We start from the raw sequence: 15756 nt of genomic DNA, 5'->3' as shown, positions 1-15756 counted from the left end.
GACACTGAAGTTATGATGTATAGGCAGATGATCTAGATCTAGCCCACCGCCATATAAATGGATTTGAAAGATATAGGAAGGTTTAAGAGAAATATTGTTTCTCTAAACTCAAAATTATGTTTCTCTATTTCTTGACTGTGTTAAGAAGAAAGGGTCTCTCTCTCTCTGACACCTCTCATTCCATCTGTTGCAAATTAATGTTGTTGCTTTGTGTGAATGTTTGTATATAACCAAATACAACTTAGAAAATCCAGAACCTTATTTAAATGATTACTATATTATTTAAACTCTAAAATAGCAGCTATCCATTAGCTAAAAGAGCAATAGGCTGAGGCCCCATCTACATTGCCATATAAGGTAGTCTACATTGACCATATAATGCAGTTTCAATAATGGCAGAGTAGAGAGGGCCTCAGTCTAACAAAGGCTGGATCTAAACTGCCATATAATTCAGTTTGAACTGCATTGAACTGCATTGTATGAGTCTACACCATGTTTGGTTGTTTAAATCCAGCCAAACGCAATCCTGGCCCTTCCACACAGGCACAAAATGCGGCTCAGAACTGGCATAAAAATGCTGGCCCTGATCTGCATGGAGGCCACACAAGGCTGCCCTAAGCTGCCTCTGTGGTGGGATGCTGACCAAACATACGGTTATGGTTCAGTTTTCTACCATCCCAGCACTTCCACCCCTTTCTAAAATGAGAGAAAGCCCCCTTGTCAACACCACCTGCTCTTTACTTCCTGATTCTTCATCATTCACGGAGCTTGGAAAGAATTGGCCCCTTCCCTCTGAAGCTCCTTTGCTTCCTGAATGACGAAGAATCCGGAATTACAGTGCTGATAAGGAGGGATCTTCTGTCGTTTTGTAGGAGAAAGAGTGCTGGGGGGCAGCCAGAGATGGCTGTATGGACATAGTCCTGGATCCCACATTGGCATCCAAGATGGCAATCCCCACTGCCCCAACACCTGGAAGGGTCCGGATCTTGCTGCAGAATTTGGACCTTTCCCAGTGTTTTAAAACATGTGGTCAAGATGGATTAAGTGGCTTACCCTGGGTTTAATTGCTTTAGCCTGTGTTTGTTTTATGGATGTCTCACTCATAGGGGAAAATGCAGAGGAACGTAAGGTCACTTCTTGCACTTCCAACGGCACCTCTTCTTTTTCCTACTTTCCGTTGTCTTGTCTCATATTTTGCCTTCACAATGCTTCTTCCACTTCTTCTGCAGTTGCACTTTTCTCCCTTCTTTGCTTTCCATTGCCGTCCTCTCTTCTCTGTATTTCACTGCTTGCATCTCTCACACTTACTTCCCACCTTGCCTCACCTTGTGCTACTATGCAGGGAGCTCTCCAACATCTTCCAAATCTTCATGCTTACTGTTTTCGCTTTTTAAAATGTGCGACTATGCCTCTCTCACCCTTCCTTACCTCCTGCCGCTTGCCTTGTGTTGCCATGCCTCTGTTTTCTTGCACTTCACAGCAGCCTGCTGCACTACCTATTCTTGCTCCCTTCCCCTCAGCCTGCCTCAGTTTGCCCTGTGCCATGCTATGCTCCCTTGTATCCACAGCTTCAACCTCCAGTCTTTTGTCATTCCTTCCTTTCTTACTTCACTTTAAGTCGCTGTCTGCTTGCTCTCTGAAGAAGCAGAGGCTATACAAAGCTATCACTGCTGTTTTTAGCAGAGGATAGATAAGCAGGCAGATGAAGACAGTGATGCTGCTACTACATGGAGCAGGAGGAAAGAGAAATAAAACAAAATGAGAGAGAAAGTAGCAGGGACAGCGGTGGGGATCAATGTGTGTGCAAACAAGGTGGCAATAATGGGATAGTTCTTTTGGGGCAGTGGGAGAACTCTAATAGTGCCTCATAAAATGGAACTTTCCCCTTTAACTTCTAATAAAATGTGTGGTGTTGCATATCAAGCAAGTTATGAAAAACATTAGACTCTATGGAACCATAACATATTAATCACTGTATAGCAACTTTTACTTTGCTTTGTTGCATGCATCCTTTTTCACTCTAGTGGCTTCCTTGTTTTCTGTGTAGTCTTTAGAAGGACAGTCTTCAGCTAGACATGGAGTCCCCATGGTGCAGTGGGTTAAACCCTTGTGCTGGCAGGACTGCTGACTCGAAGGTTGGGTTGCTGACCTGAAGGTTGCCAGTTCAAATCCAACCCGGGGAGAGCGCGGATGAGCTCCCTCTATCAGCTCCATGCAGGGACATGAGAAAAGCTTCCCACAAGAATGGTAAAAACATCAAAACATCTGGGCATCACCTGGGTAATGTCCTTGCAGATGGCCAATTCTCTCACAACAGAAGCGACTTGCAGTTTCTCAAGTCTCTCCTGACATGAAAAAAAGCTAGACATTTCTCCAAAAACTCAGTTTTCCTATACATCTGTAACAGAAACCAAGAGAATGGAAAATCAGAATGGCGAGAATGGCCCACAAAATGTGAATTATAGGTGCAGTACTTCATTCATTGGCTAAGCACAATGAAAGTCGTGTTATTGTGCTTACAGCAGCACATATGAAACACAATGGTAGCTGCGAAAGGGAGCTTTTATGACTGAGAGGATTCTCAGCATCCTACTTTCAGTATTCAAACCTTTACAGCGATATGTATAGTTTCTAGCCCTGGATTCTCAGCATCCTACTTTCAGTATTCAAACCTTTACAGCGATATGTATAGTTTCTTTAAAAAATGATTTTTGTTAAAACATTTTAAAATTCATTAAGAACTATAGAGACTGAAAAAAATAAAGAATAGAACACAATAAAATTAAAATTAAAAATTACAGATAAAAAGGAAAGAAAGCATTTTCTGATATTAATTTTAGCAATTATGTATGCATATACACTCTCGCCCCTTCTCAAGATACAATATATTACCTTCTTTCAAAGGCCTATTCTTTCTAATCATCAAACCAAATTGTTATCAAGTAATTTTGTCCACAAAAGGTCTATAAGAGGTTTCCAGTCTTTGAGAATGATTACTAATGACCTTTTTAAAAAATAAACACAGACAATTTCTGCTAGGTCTATCAGTTTCAACAACCATTTCTCCATAGTAGGTAGTTTGAATTCCTTCACTTTTCCATATACAACAATCCTGCTTCCATAGTCTCTCTCACACACACACACACACACACACACACACACACACACACACATATATATTGAAGCAATCCTTCATGGCTCTTTTCCTGCTATACATCCATCAATTCCAAAAGAATTCCTATTTTAATTATATTAATATTTAAAGGCTTTTGTATTGATGTAACATGTCCGTTACAAATGTGAAATGTCTCCTTCATATTGCTCACATTTCCAGGCATGAGATATACTTTGTACATTCTATACAATTCTCTGGGGACATATACCAATGATGCATCATTTCCCCCCAAAAAATATTCATGACAGAATATAAATGTCAACTCTTTCAATCACATATTTTCTTATTAATATATCTGTATTTTGTTAGCAAAGTTCTTAGCCTATTTAACCATGTGTTCTTTAACTTGTTCTTCCATTTCAATTTCAGTAAAATTTTATACCTTTTGACTATTACATGTTTTTTCATCTGTACACAGTTGCCTTTCAAATTCTGGCTTATTTTGTTGAAAACCTATTTTATCCATTTTATATTCTGTCGGTAACTACTGTACAGTGATCCATTGAGTTAAGAGTTTAATTCGTTCTATGGCCAAGCTCTTAACTCAAACTGCTCTTATCTTAAAGCAAAATTTCCCATTGTAATTATTGAAATGCTATTAATATATCACTGGCCCCTGAACCCCTCACCCCAATTATTTTTGTTACATGTTTTTAATTAAGAAAATGTATTTTATAAATACTGTACTCCTTCCAGCCTCCCTCCCTCTCTTGCTCCCTCTCCCCCTCTCTCTTCATGAAGCCAGATCTACCAGGAATAAAAAAAAACACACACACAAAATCAACTAACCCAAAGTTCCTCAAAGTGGACAAGAGCAAAGCGGACAGCAGTCTCCTATAACAGAGAAGAACACGGGGCATGAGGCATGGAGACTTCTCCCTTGAAACTGTAAAGTCCTGTACTCTTGTGCTAGTGCTCCCTCTGGCACTAGTCCTTAACTCAAAATGCTGTTTGTATGTCAAAGTGAAACTGGGCCAAGTGACAACTCTTAACTCAAAATGCTCTTAAGTTAGGATGCTCCAACTTAGTCGAAGTTCCACTGTATAAGAAAACCACTGAATACTGTATCACTCTGCTAAATCCACAGTCAAGATGTAGTTTAAAAAGATCCATATTTGTAGCTCATAATATAGAAAGGTTGTCTTCCAATTTCTCTTACACTTGTTGCGATTTTCCTGTAGTTTAATCTGTCACTGCCATTCATCCATGCCACCTTTGAATTTTTGACTGTTTTCAGAAATTCTCTTGCCTTTTGTACAGAGTTCAGTTGGATCTTTGTTGTTTGAAGTTAAAAATTACTCCTTACAGTTTATCCCACCTAAATGGAAAATTCATTTTGAGTTTATGCTGCTTCATTCCTGTCCAGTTCTAACCGTGACACCATACTGGGATGTGTAATAACCCTGTATAATTCACAGAACATTGAGTGGGATCTAGATAACATTGCCTTTTGTTGTTGTCTCACTGTTTCTTTCATCTTGTTCCTCACTACAGAAAACCTATTAAGGAGGGAAGGCGGAACAATTGCATAATGTCTTTTCACTGGTAATGTAGAGACACTTGATCTCTATTGTTTATTATTGTGAAGGCAGCCAGTAATTAACTGTGATGCTAAATGTCGGGCCAGTTAAGTTGCCATTTCACGTTTCTTGCCACACAGGTCTGATATGTGATGGTTAGTTACAAAAATACTAACTGATAAGCAGTAGAGGCGGGTGGCTCCAATATGAGTGAGGGAGTGAAGCCACTCTAAATTTTAGTTCAAGCTTTAAAGGAAATATCCGAGATGTTCATCCTATTTTAGACAGAACTCAGCAGCCTGGATTTCTTATTAAAGTTTGGCCTATAACTCAGAGCAGTTTTACCACATCACTGATAAGGGTGTCACCAACCTTTGGTCACCCCTAATGTCTATCTTCTATCCTATCAGAAGCAGTTACCATTTCAATGCAGCCACATAGTCCTAGGTCTATAGGCAGATACAACAAGAGAGTAATGCCTTCCTCTTTCATTGGGGAGGAATCATCCGCTAGTAAAAATCTGAGGGGACAAGGGAACCTGCATTCTTATCATGTCATGGTGATCCTGGCAGCTCTGGTTTACCCTGCTGTGTCTCAAGGCATCTACATTGGGCTTCTTTACTATCCAGAACTTCTGCTAATATATGACAGGAAAATAAGGCATCCAGATTTGCATACTCTTAAATGAACAGTTTGGAAGGTGTTTCTTAACTTCTATTCCTGATGCTGTTTGGGTTATTATTGCTACTAAGGTCTTCTACTCCACACTCCTATGCATATACATGGAAGAAAGTTATATTCTTTTTATTACCTGTGGACCAGGCACAAGTCAGTCATATGCTGGAGTTTCTTCTGTTCCTGTCTGAAATAAGTCTTTTACTTCCTTCCATCCAATCCTACTTAACATGTCTCTGTTAACATCCAGTTCATCAATGAGCCCTTATATTTTCAGGACCTGCATTCTTGAGTCGGCTTCTAGAGGGTTTCAGCATCTGTATCCATAGAACCTCAAATCTGTACTGTCACAACTTACCAGGAAACTATTCAAATAAATAGCATTCCATAAAGTTAGTCTGCTTACTTGGAAGATGGTCGGTCTTGTCATAATTTCATCAGCCAGACAGGCAGGAGAGATGCACCCTGAAAGTCAATCAGTCTTACACTGGGCTTCATCATGACAAAATCATCCTCAGACCTAAATTGGTTACAACGTTCCACATTAATAGAGACAGGGTGTTGCCCGCATAGATGAAGAACCCCACCTCAGATATGGAATCAAGCTCACATTGCCGGGATCTTAGCTGTTTACGTTGACAGGACTGTAGGCTTCTCCAATTCTCAAAAACCCATTTGTTACTTTAATAGAAGAAAGGGACCTCTTGTTTCTTTTCAATGCTTCTCAAAATGAGTGGTTTCCATAATTCACCTGGCATACCAGATAGCTAAGAAAGATTCTCCCAGCTCATGTTCACAGTCATTTGACAATGGCTATGGCATTCCATCTATCTATTTGAAGGGTGTGCCTTTGGAGTATATAGGCACAGCCTTTGACTTTCATTTCCAGCTACAGAATAGATGCATTATCCAAGACTCATGCCACTTTTGGGAGAGCTGTGCTGTTTTTCTTGTATGACAGTCCTGCCTCCTATGATTGGTAGCTTGTGTGAGTCACAGAGACCCCGAAGAAGGAGGCAATGCTGTTTATTTGTAACTGTAGTTCTTCATGTGGTCATCTGTGAATTATCGCCACCCTGCCCATATTTCCGTTATTGTGTCCTGCCTACCTTTATATCTTTGAACTGCTGCTTTGGCATCCTTGAACTTAGGGTTTAGGTGGGAGGCAAGATAGAGGGCTGCATAGAGGGTAGGTGGAGCTACTGCCAAAAATCTTACATAATGATTCTAGAAGGTTCTGAATGATGTGTTGCACAAGTTCTCATTTGTGTTGGTTCACAGATGCCCACCCAAAGAACTGTAGTTACTGGTAAGCAGCCTGTCCTTCATTTATCTACCCTGTCTTACATAGCTGACTGACAGCAATGAATTAATCCACAATATAGTGGAATAATAATACATGTCTTCCTACACTATATGTTACTGGGAATAGAAAAAACACAGCGGCAGTGGTAGCTACCTATTTCTTGCAATGCAATGTTCCATCATCAGCTTGTTGTATTATAGAGTGGTAACATCTGAAAATTATATTGCTTCCTGGTGAATGAATAATAGTTTCAGTTTGGCCCCATAAGACAAAATGGAAAAAATCCAAGCTGGTACATCCTGGTATTTATGTGCCAGTGCTGGGCAGTGTCACCGTGACCTGCTGCCTCACTTAATGGCATTTCTATGCACATAAAATTTGCTCTAGCAGGTCAGTTTAGATGTGCCAGTTCACGCAACCCAGGCAGGGCTAACCTCATACTTAATGGGCTGGCACTTATCTAATTTTTATTTGGCTTTTTATCATATAGAGCAAACAAAACCAGATTCTGAGGAAAGGCTAGATGAACTAATAGTATCTAATATGGCAAAGGTATAGCTGTGTGTAGCTTGATATGACAGAAAAAGGTAGGTATTTTAAAGAACAGAATCAAGATTTATTATAAGGAGTTGTTTAGGCTAAACAACAAAAACTTAATTAACACAATGGGATAAATCTGAAAACCAAGAAAAACCTAGTCAAATATCACAGATTTCCTAAGGGTGTGCTTCATTACAATGTGGGATAATCTTCTAAAAGCAGGAGCTTCACTGCTTGAGTCATTTCAAACTGTATAACCAGTGAGGAAATATTCTATGGAGAACAATCATGAAATGACCAGGGGGTAAAATGAGATTATCAGGTAGAGGCATTTATTTTATAATTTCTGTGACACAAGCAATGTTCTTCTTTTCCTATGTGTACATTATATACATGAGGTAATTTTGAAAGAAATGATCAATTTTGATTCTGTTTCTAGTTAAATTTTGCATGAGAAAATATATACAGTACTTTCATATTTTTTGTGCGCATGTGGGGGAGCAGGTTTGGTAGGAAGATACATAGGAAGCTAGAAATAATATGAAACCTAGCAAAATTGTAAGTAGTTGCTGGCTGATGATTGCACAATTATAAGGGATATAATGGTGAACTTTCGAGAGCTTGGAGGAGGTGGTCATGATGATAGCTTGGTTCATGTTTATTTGTAACAACACCGCATTTGTGCTGCACCTATCTAATGGTCATGTCACATTAACACCCATCAAATTACCCACATCACTTATTTCTTATGACATTTGTATGCCACTGTTCAGGGCAAAGGCCTTTCAAGGCAGTTCAGATAAAGCAAAGCATAAAATAATTATTTTAAATTATTTTAAGTTGCATTAGGGCTAATTTTCAGAGGATGTCTTATTTTTACAAATTGACTTTTTTGTGAACTGTAACTAGGGTTAATTTTTGGAGTAGAGTTTCTATTTCAAGCACCTCAAAAATCCTGAAAAATCATGCTAGGGCTTATTTTCAGATTAGGCCTTCTTTTTAGGGAAACAGGTGTGTTACTTATGGGTGCAAGCTGAAAATTAATTTATATAAAAACTGAACATGTATTATGTGGTATGGGTACCATGTGAAACCAGAGCTAGAGGCATGGATAGATACTAAGTTATATAATCCAACATTGAAGATTTCTTCACGGCAACATGTAGTAGCCTATGATTATGCCAGCAAGAGAGGAAGCATGTGTGAGATGGTCAGGAGTCAACAAGAAACAGATACAGGTTAACATCAAGTGAGGACGTGTGAAAAGTGCATATGAATAGGTATCCTGTTTAAAATCCCACATGTCTCCATTTCCCATCCCACTGCTTTCTTATAGGAAAAGGAAACCAGGGTCCAAAAGGATGGGTGGGAAAAGAGATTCTTTCAAACCTTATCACTGGTGATGGCATGGCTCGTGTTAAGTCCTTAGAGGAGAGTTTTGATCCTGTTTCTTAGTATGCATGATTTCTTTTTTCTACTTTTGGCAATCAAACTCTTACTATATGTTTTTGCCCATATCACCAAAGTCAAATTATCCAATCCACTGCATTCCTCCTCCTCCTCCTCTAATACCCTTTCTACTGACTGCTGTCCCTACAACAGCTCTATGTTGGAAGTATAAATTTCCATTTATTTCATTTTATCAGGCAAGAATGAAAATAATCAAATGTTTCCTGCCTTCTAGGAGCATTTTTGTACTTTTTTACTTTTTGACATTTTTGTATGATTTTGGAAAACTTGCAGTATTTTGTGACTGCTACCAAAACAAAGTGTGAGCTTTTCATTCTCACACAGAGGCAATATAACTCACAATGGTTGACATTTCCTGTTGCGTGGTCACAGTCTTCCAGGACACACTTTCTCCCAAAGGAATGAGAACATCTGTGAATATTCTTTACACCCTTCTTTTGCACATTTGATGATTTCCATAATTATTATTAGTACAAGCATGCATAAACTGTGTATTTTTTGCATTGAGTGTTTATCAAAAGGGACCCAATATTTGTTAACTCATATTCTGAAAATGTACATACTTTATAAGTATTTTACATTTTGGTAGTTTAGTGTGAGCACAAAAGAATCAGTGGAAGTTATAGCTTGGATGTCTTATATTCTGCATTCAATTCAGAAGCACAATTCATTTTCATTTCTCCATGCATGTTGCTTTAAACGGGAACAGCTAGTACAGTAGAGTCTCACTTATCCAAACCTCACTTATCCAAGCTTCTGGATTATCCAAGCCATTTTTGTAGTCAATGTTTTCAATATATCATGATATTTTGGTGCTAAATTCGTAAATACAGTAATTACAGCATAACATTACTGCGTATTGAACTACTTTTTCTGTCAAATTTGTTGTATAACATGATGTTTTGGTGCTTAATTTGTAAAATCATAACCTAATTTGATGTTTAATAGGCTTTTCCTTAATCCCTCCTTATTATCCAAGATATTCACTTATCCAAGCTTCTGCTGGCCAGTTTAGCTTGGATAAGTGAGACTCTACTGTATTTGTTTGTATGTTGCTTTAGTGCTTGCTCCTATTGCACCAACATCTGGCAACACTGTGAAAAACGTAAAAGAAAAGTTTCAATTTTTTTCTGCCACAATAAATCTGACTTGAAAACTTACCCTGATTTTGCACCTTGAGGCTTTTGGTAATTAAACATTATTTATAGTTACAGATGTTAAAAGAAAGAGATAGATAAAATGAAATTATAAATGATGAGGATAGTTTCCACTTCAGATCTCACAGGTCTCATCAGAATGACTGTGTGCCCATCGGCTAGGTCCAAATTGGATTATACAATAAGAAAGAACATCAAAAACAACCAACCAACCTGCCAAACAATCTGATTCAGAAGAGAAGGCTTAAGGGGATCAAATTAGATCCAGAATACTTCTGCTAATATTTTTTCTGAGCCTACTCTGTAGGTAACAAGAAGTACTTCAAGTAACCAAGTCTCAAAAGCTTGCTACTCTACCAATAAAGCTGGTCTAATAAAAGATTTCATATGACACATTCTTGAATGTTGGTTCCTTTGAGATGTGTGGATATTTGCCAGGCTTTCATCCAAAGTGAGAAGCAAAAGAAAGGGAGGGAAGAAGGAACGTTACATTAAGGGAAGCAGCAGCAGCTAAAATTAGCTAAATTGTACCAACCTTTTATAAAAGTGAGGAACAGCTTGTGGGAAAATGGTCCCTAGTTCTCTAGAATGAATCATTTAAATTATTGCTCCGAGAGATCTTGCCCTTGCCACAGTGTGTGTCAGGTTTGCTTACTTGCTTATAGATGTCAGTAGTCTCTACGGCCCAGGCTTTTCAGTGACTGAGCATATTGTTATTCTGTGTTATTATTAGTTTCATCTATCAGTGCCTAAAGTGAAGATGACATTTTACAGACAAATAAAATATGTCAGGAGCTTACTCCGAAAAGTCTTTTCACTAAATGAAATATTACACTACATGGATGACACTCTCTTTCAGCCTCTCTGTACAGAACTCAGTGCAGTGGGTCAGGATGGATAGACTGATTTTGACTGGGACTGTAGGTAATGGAGAAGAAGATGACACTACATGATGATTTTTAATACAGGCTAGACTAGTAGAGGAATGGAATATAGCACTGAATGGAACAACAGAGGATTTTGTGTGTGTTTTAGGAGTGACTTGAGAAACTGCAAGTCACTTCTGGTGTGAGAGAATTGGTCCTCTGCAAGGATGTTGCCCAGGGGACACCCAGATGTTTTGATGTTTTTACCATCCTTGTGGAAGGCTTCTCTCATGTCCCTGCATGGAGCCGAAGCTGATAGAGGGAGCTCATCCGCGCTCTCCCTGGGTTGGATTCAAATCAGCAACCTTCAGGTCAGCAACCCAACCTTCAAGTCATCAGTCCTGCCGGCACTAGGGTTTAACCCACTGGGCCACCACAGGCTCAATTAATTAATTAATTAATTATTAAGGAGGGTGGTGCAACTGTTTTCAAACTCCACCAAGGTCTTGCATCATATGCCCCAAACAAAGCCTGGAACAGCAATCTTTGTCATTGGTGCTAACACAAGCAATCCCCAAGCTATGAACAAGATAGGTTCTGTAGGTTTGTTCTTAAGTAGAATTTGTATCTAAGTCAGAATAGATACATTTAAAAGTGTAATTGCTGCCAAATATATAAAGTAGAGTCTCATTTATCCAACATAAACAGGCCGGCAGAACGTTGGATAAGCGAATATGTTGGATAATAAGGAGGGATTAAGGAAAAGCCTATTACACATCAAATTAGGTTATGATTTTACAAATTAAGCACCAAAACATCATGTTTAACAACAAATTTGACAGAAAAAGTAGTTCAATACGCAGTAATGCTATGTAGTAATTACTGTATTTATGAATTTAGCACCAAATTATCACAATGTATTGAAAACATTGATTACATAAATGCGTTGGATAATCCAGAACGTTGGATAACATGGGGAATGGTTAATACCGCTATTTACCGGTAAATAAATACCGGTATTTATTTGGCTGTCTGTGCCCCTGTTTAGAAGAATTCACCTCACTTTATCTCCCTGTGATCATCGGATTTTGAAAAAATCGTCTTGTTGTGGAAACAAGGATTGGTGCTAAAGCTTCCGTGGAGACACCTTTTCCCCATGATAACTCTTCCAGGAGTGAATTTCCCTTCCTAGGGGTAGATTTCTTTCACTTCCTGTTGAGTAATTTGTAAGTCAGATATTTGTAACTCATGGACTGCCTGTAACTTACTTTTGGGGGTAAAAAGGGCACAAAAATATTACATCTTAAAAGTAATGTCACATATAGGGATGCTATTATAGATATTGTGTTCTGTGTTTAAGGAGTAATAGTTTCTGTTTATGTCCTAAGAGCACGTTAGCAATTACACAATAATTTAATTGTACCCCCCTCTCTCAGACTTTGATATCATTCTTTTATTGAAGCTTTACTTATGAGAGTACAGTGTTAAATAAAGTTCTTGTGGCATTTTGTTTAGTTAGTTCTGCTGTCCTGGCTAAATTCCAGCCCCAGTAATTCTACTCACCTAAATTTTACCTGTGGGTTCAATTGAAGAAGTTACTAAGAAGTTATTTTTATTTCTTCCTGTAACATAAGTTCAAAGTTATTTTGGAACATTTCATTGCATATATTATACCAGGTTGCCTCCTATCATACAGGAAGCTGCATCCTAAGAGTGGAAAGAGTATAATTTTGCAGGACATGAACAGAAAGTAATAAATATTCATCATAATTTGGTAACATTGCTTCTGTGTGAACAGAGGTGTCCTGTGAGAAAAGAAATGGTTATTAAAACAGATGCACAAACTAAATTTACATATATAAATAAATAGATGAGAACCTGCTTTCCATTTTGCTTTTTCAGCTTGATTGTTTTTGATTGTCTGTTGTAACAGCAAAAGAATCAAAATGCTTTTTTCATTTTTTTTGTTTTCAGAAGAGTCACATGTTTACTCCTACATATCAGATCTATTACACTTGATTTCATTTGCACTCATGCTGAGTAAGTACTTTCTCATGTGGATTCAGTGTCCTCACACAAAGAAATCTGTATGGACTCATAGAGCCCTATTTGTCACCATCTCCACCTTTGGGACACAAGCATCATTATTTCCTGTCGAACACATGAGTTGCATGAAATTCAAGTCACTCTGAGCAAAAAATACTTAGGTTAATGGAGTAATCTTTTAACTTGGAGCCACTTGAATTTCATTCAGTTTACATAGAGGAATATATTGTAAATATTGTAAATAGCTAGTTCTGCAGTGGTTGTTTTTAACCTCTTTTTCATCAGCTAGAATGGAATATGTCTTGTACTTGGGGTATTCATTCATTGAATGTCCTTTATGAGAATTGTGCATAGAAAGAGAGTTGGGAATATGTTAAGCAGGCTTGCTATATAGATCCATACAATTCTGGGAGTGGAAGAATCTATGTTCCTTCTTTATGGAATGCTTTAGTAGAGCTATATTGTGGAGATTGTTATTGGCTGTTGACGGACAAACTTTAATGCCTTTTAAATAGTCAGGGTGATATAGGAGAACAACAAAAAGATAACATTAAGGTATGCAAAGAAGCCTGTTAAGAGTGCATAAAGCTGTCACAACAATGGGGACTGCCCTTTCTTTATAAAAGAGCCTAATTTACTGATTTGAAATTGGAGGGCAACAAAGAAATTGGAAATTAATTCTGTCAGATTCTCAATATTCTTGGTCAGAGCAACAAAAATGAATGAATATTTCACACACTCGTTCATTTCAGCTTTGAAGGATATTTGGTTCCCTTTATGGTCTGTAATTATATTTTTATTTGTTTTTGCTTCTTAATGGCAGGACAGTGTGTGTGGTTAGATGGTGCAGTGAACAGCAAATTGAAAGTAATGGGTGCTATGTGTAATTTCAGTACCACTGAAACAATAGCAATCTTTAATGAAATCATGCTAATATAAATGGTAGTCAAAACTTCATAGACAGGGTTTAGTTAGCATGATGCCTTGTTAGTTATGTTAAGAACAAGTGCAACATAAAAAGCTATGTTAAGCTATTCACTCTCTAAGGCTTTGGCCCTAGCAGTTACTTTATTCCCATCAATATATCAATCTATCTTGTGATTTGTTACTGTGGCTAATGATATTTATCTAGGATGTCATGGTAAAGTTGGTATAAAAACAAAACATTCTACATCTTCACTACAATTTTTTCAGTTAATGTCTGACACAGAAACTCAAAAGTGGGTTTAGTGCAATCTATTGAACATTCTGGCACTTGATATGTTTAATTAATCACACTGGATGAAATGAGAGATTGGTCAGATCATGGATTTGAAAGGTGTAATTCAATTATTTTAGTTGTTCTCTCTGTAAATGAGTGAGTAATATTGTACCTGTGGTTTAAGCACAAGACTAGATATCTACATATTTCTTTTCTTTTCTTTTTACCTCTCGGCCCACAGGGAAAACCTTACTGTTACGGTTTTTAGACTGGGAAGACAGTGATAGTAACATCTACCTTACTGAGTTGCTGTGAGAATTAATTAGTTGCTGCTTGTGAAATGCTTTGCAGATGAAATGAGCTCAATGTTATTTTAAAAAGACACATTAAAGTATCCTGTAGGGAGTAATCTGGTACTAGTAGGGTGGCACTGATGACCTCATAGGTCTTCTTCATCACTTAAGTCTTAGAAAAGGAAGCAAGCAAAGAATTGACTCAGAAATTTATCAAAGGCTACTAGTCTTCTGCATTGGGGGCAAAGATAATAAATAAGGGCGGGGGGGAAGCTGGGAAGGAAGATCATCAGTTTATTTACTATATTTATTTACTGTATTTATGTTTATGTTTAATTGATCACACTGGATAGAATGAGTTAGCTATGAAGCCTGAAAACTGCTATTACTTTACACGTGAAATCATTATTGGCAAAAGGTTGACATCAGAGTTGCCTTTATAAGGAATACTTTTTTGTCATATACATAAATACAGGTAGAACCCAAATGCCACAATTTGACCTGGACAAACTGATGATAAAATGACCTGTCTCCTTACATCCTGTTTTATATTCTTTTCATGGGGACATGGAGGTGCTAGGTAACTGCTTTAGAAGAACTGGTGAAAGATGTGCACGAATTCAGGCATAATCTATGAGACCATCTTCCCTCAATCTGATGTCTTCTAGATCAGTGGTTCCCAAACTTTTTTGGTCATGAAACCAACTTTCCCCCCCTGTGGAACCCTACTTCCAACCACTGATATTTCTGCAGAATCCTAACTCTGTTCCTAAGCAATGTGAACCTACAAAGTTCTTCCCTCTTTCATCTACTATTACTAGTGTTTTGTATAATGTAGTAGGTTTGGAAAAAAAGAGAAAACATTTATTTTGGTGTAGAAAAGTATTGGATTCACAGCTAAAGTGATGACTGAAATTGTTTAATTTTTGTACTTAAAATAGTTTTGAAATTGGATTATATGTCCGATAGCTGAATACATAACTCCCGGATGGTATCCTACTTATTTCTAAATTTGTTTTTGGTGTAAGAATAAACTAAAAAGCCTAATTTGCATTAATAGATGGATATGAAGGGAGGATTGCTTGGATAGCCTTTCCAGCTACTGACAGCTACATGTCTGTCAGTCCTACCCAATAGTAATTCACTAGCACAGATTTAAATTTAATTTTTAAAGCAGAGGTACAATGAATTTAAAAAGGTTCTTCATTCTCCAGCACACATTAAAATATTTTTTAAAAGATTTAAAATATTTTTTGTGGAACCTCCACAATGCTTTTGCGAACCTTAGTTTGGGAACTGCTACTCTAGATAACTTGCAGGTCAACTTCTATCCTCCTAAAAAAGTGGGATTATAGTCTGATACTACTAGAGTGTACCAGGTAGATGGTGGCTATGTAAAAGTCTAAAGAAACTAATTTCAAATGAACCTCAGAAAACAGTGACGCTTCATCATTAGCGAAAGTTTATATAAAACAACAAATGCTTTTGCTGGTGGATGGAGAACAAC

The 15756-nt window shown here is 37.7% G+C and overlaps 1 protein-coding gene across 2 annotated transcripts in view; it reads left to right on the top strand.

Moving 5' to 3' along the window:
- The window catches only part of grin2b (glutamate ionotropic receptor NMDA type subunit 2B), a 303629-nt gene that overhangs the window by 34569 nt on the left and 253304 nt on the right, over window positions 1–15756 (top strand). The gene's annotated exons all lie outside the window — the stretch shown is intronic.

The sequence above is a fragment of the Anolis carolinensis genome, chromosome 5, assembly GCF_035594765.1.
Source record: "Anolis carolinensis isolate JA03-04 chromosome 5, rAnoCar3.1.pri, whole genome shotgun sequence".
Classification (NCBI taxonomy): Eukaryota; Metazoa; Chordata; class Lepidosauria; order Squamata; family Dactyloidae; genus Anolis; species Anolis carolinensis.
This window is presented reverse-complemented; position numbering and strand designations above follow the sequence as displayed.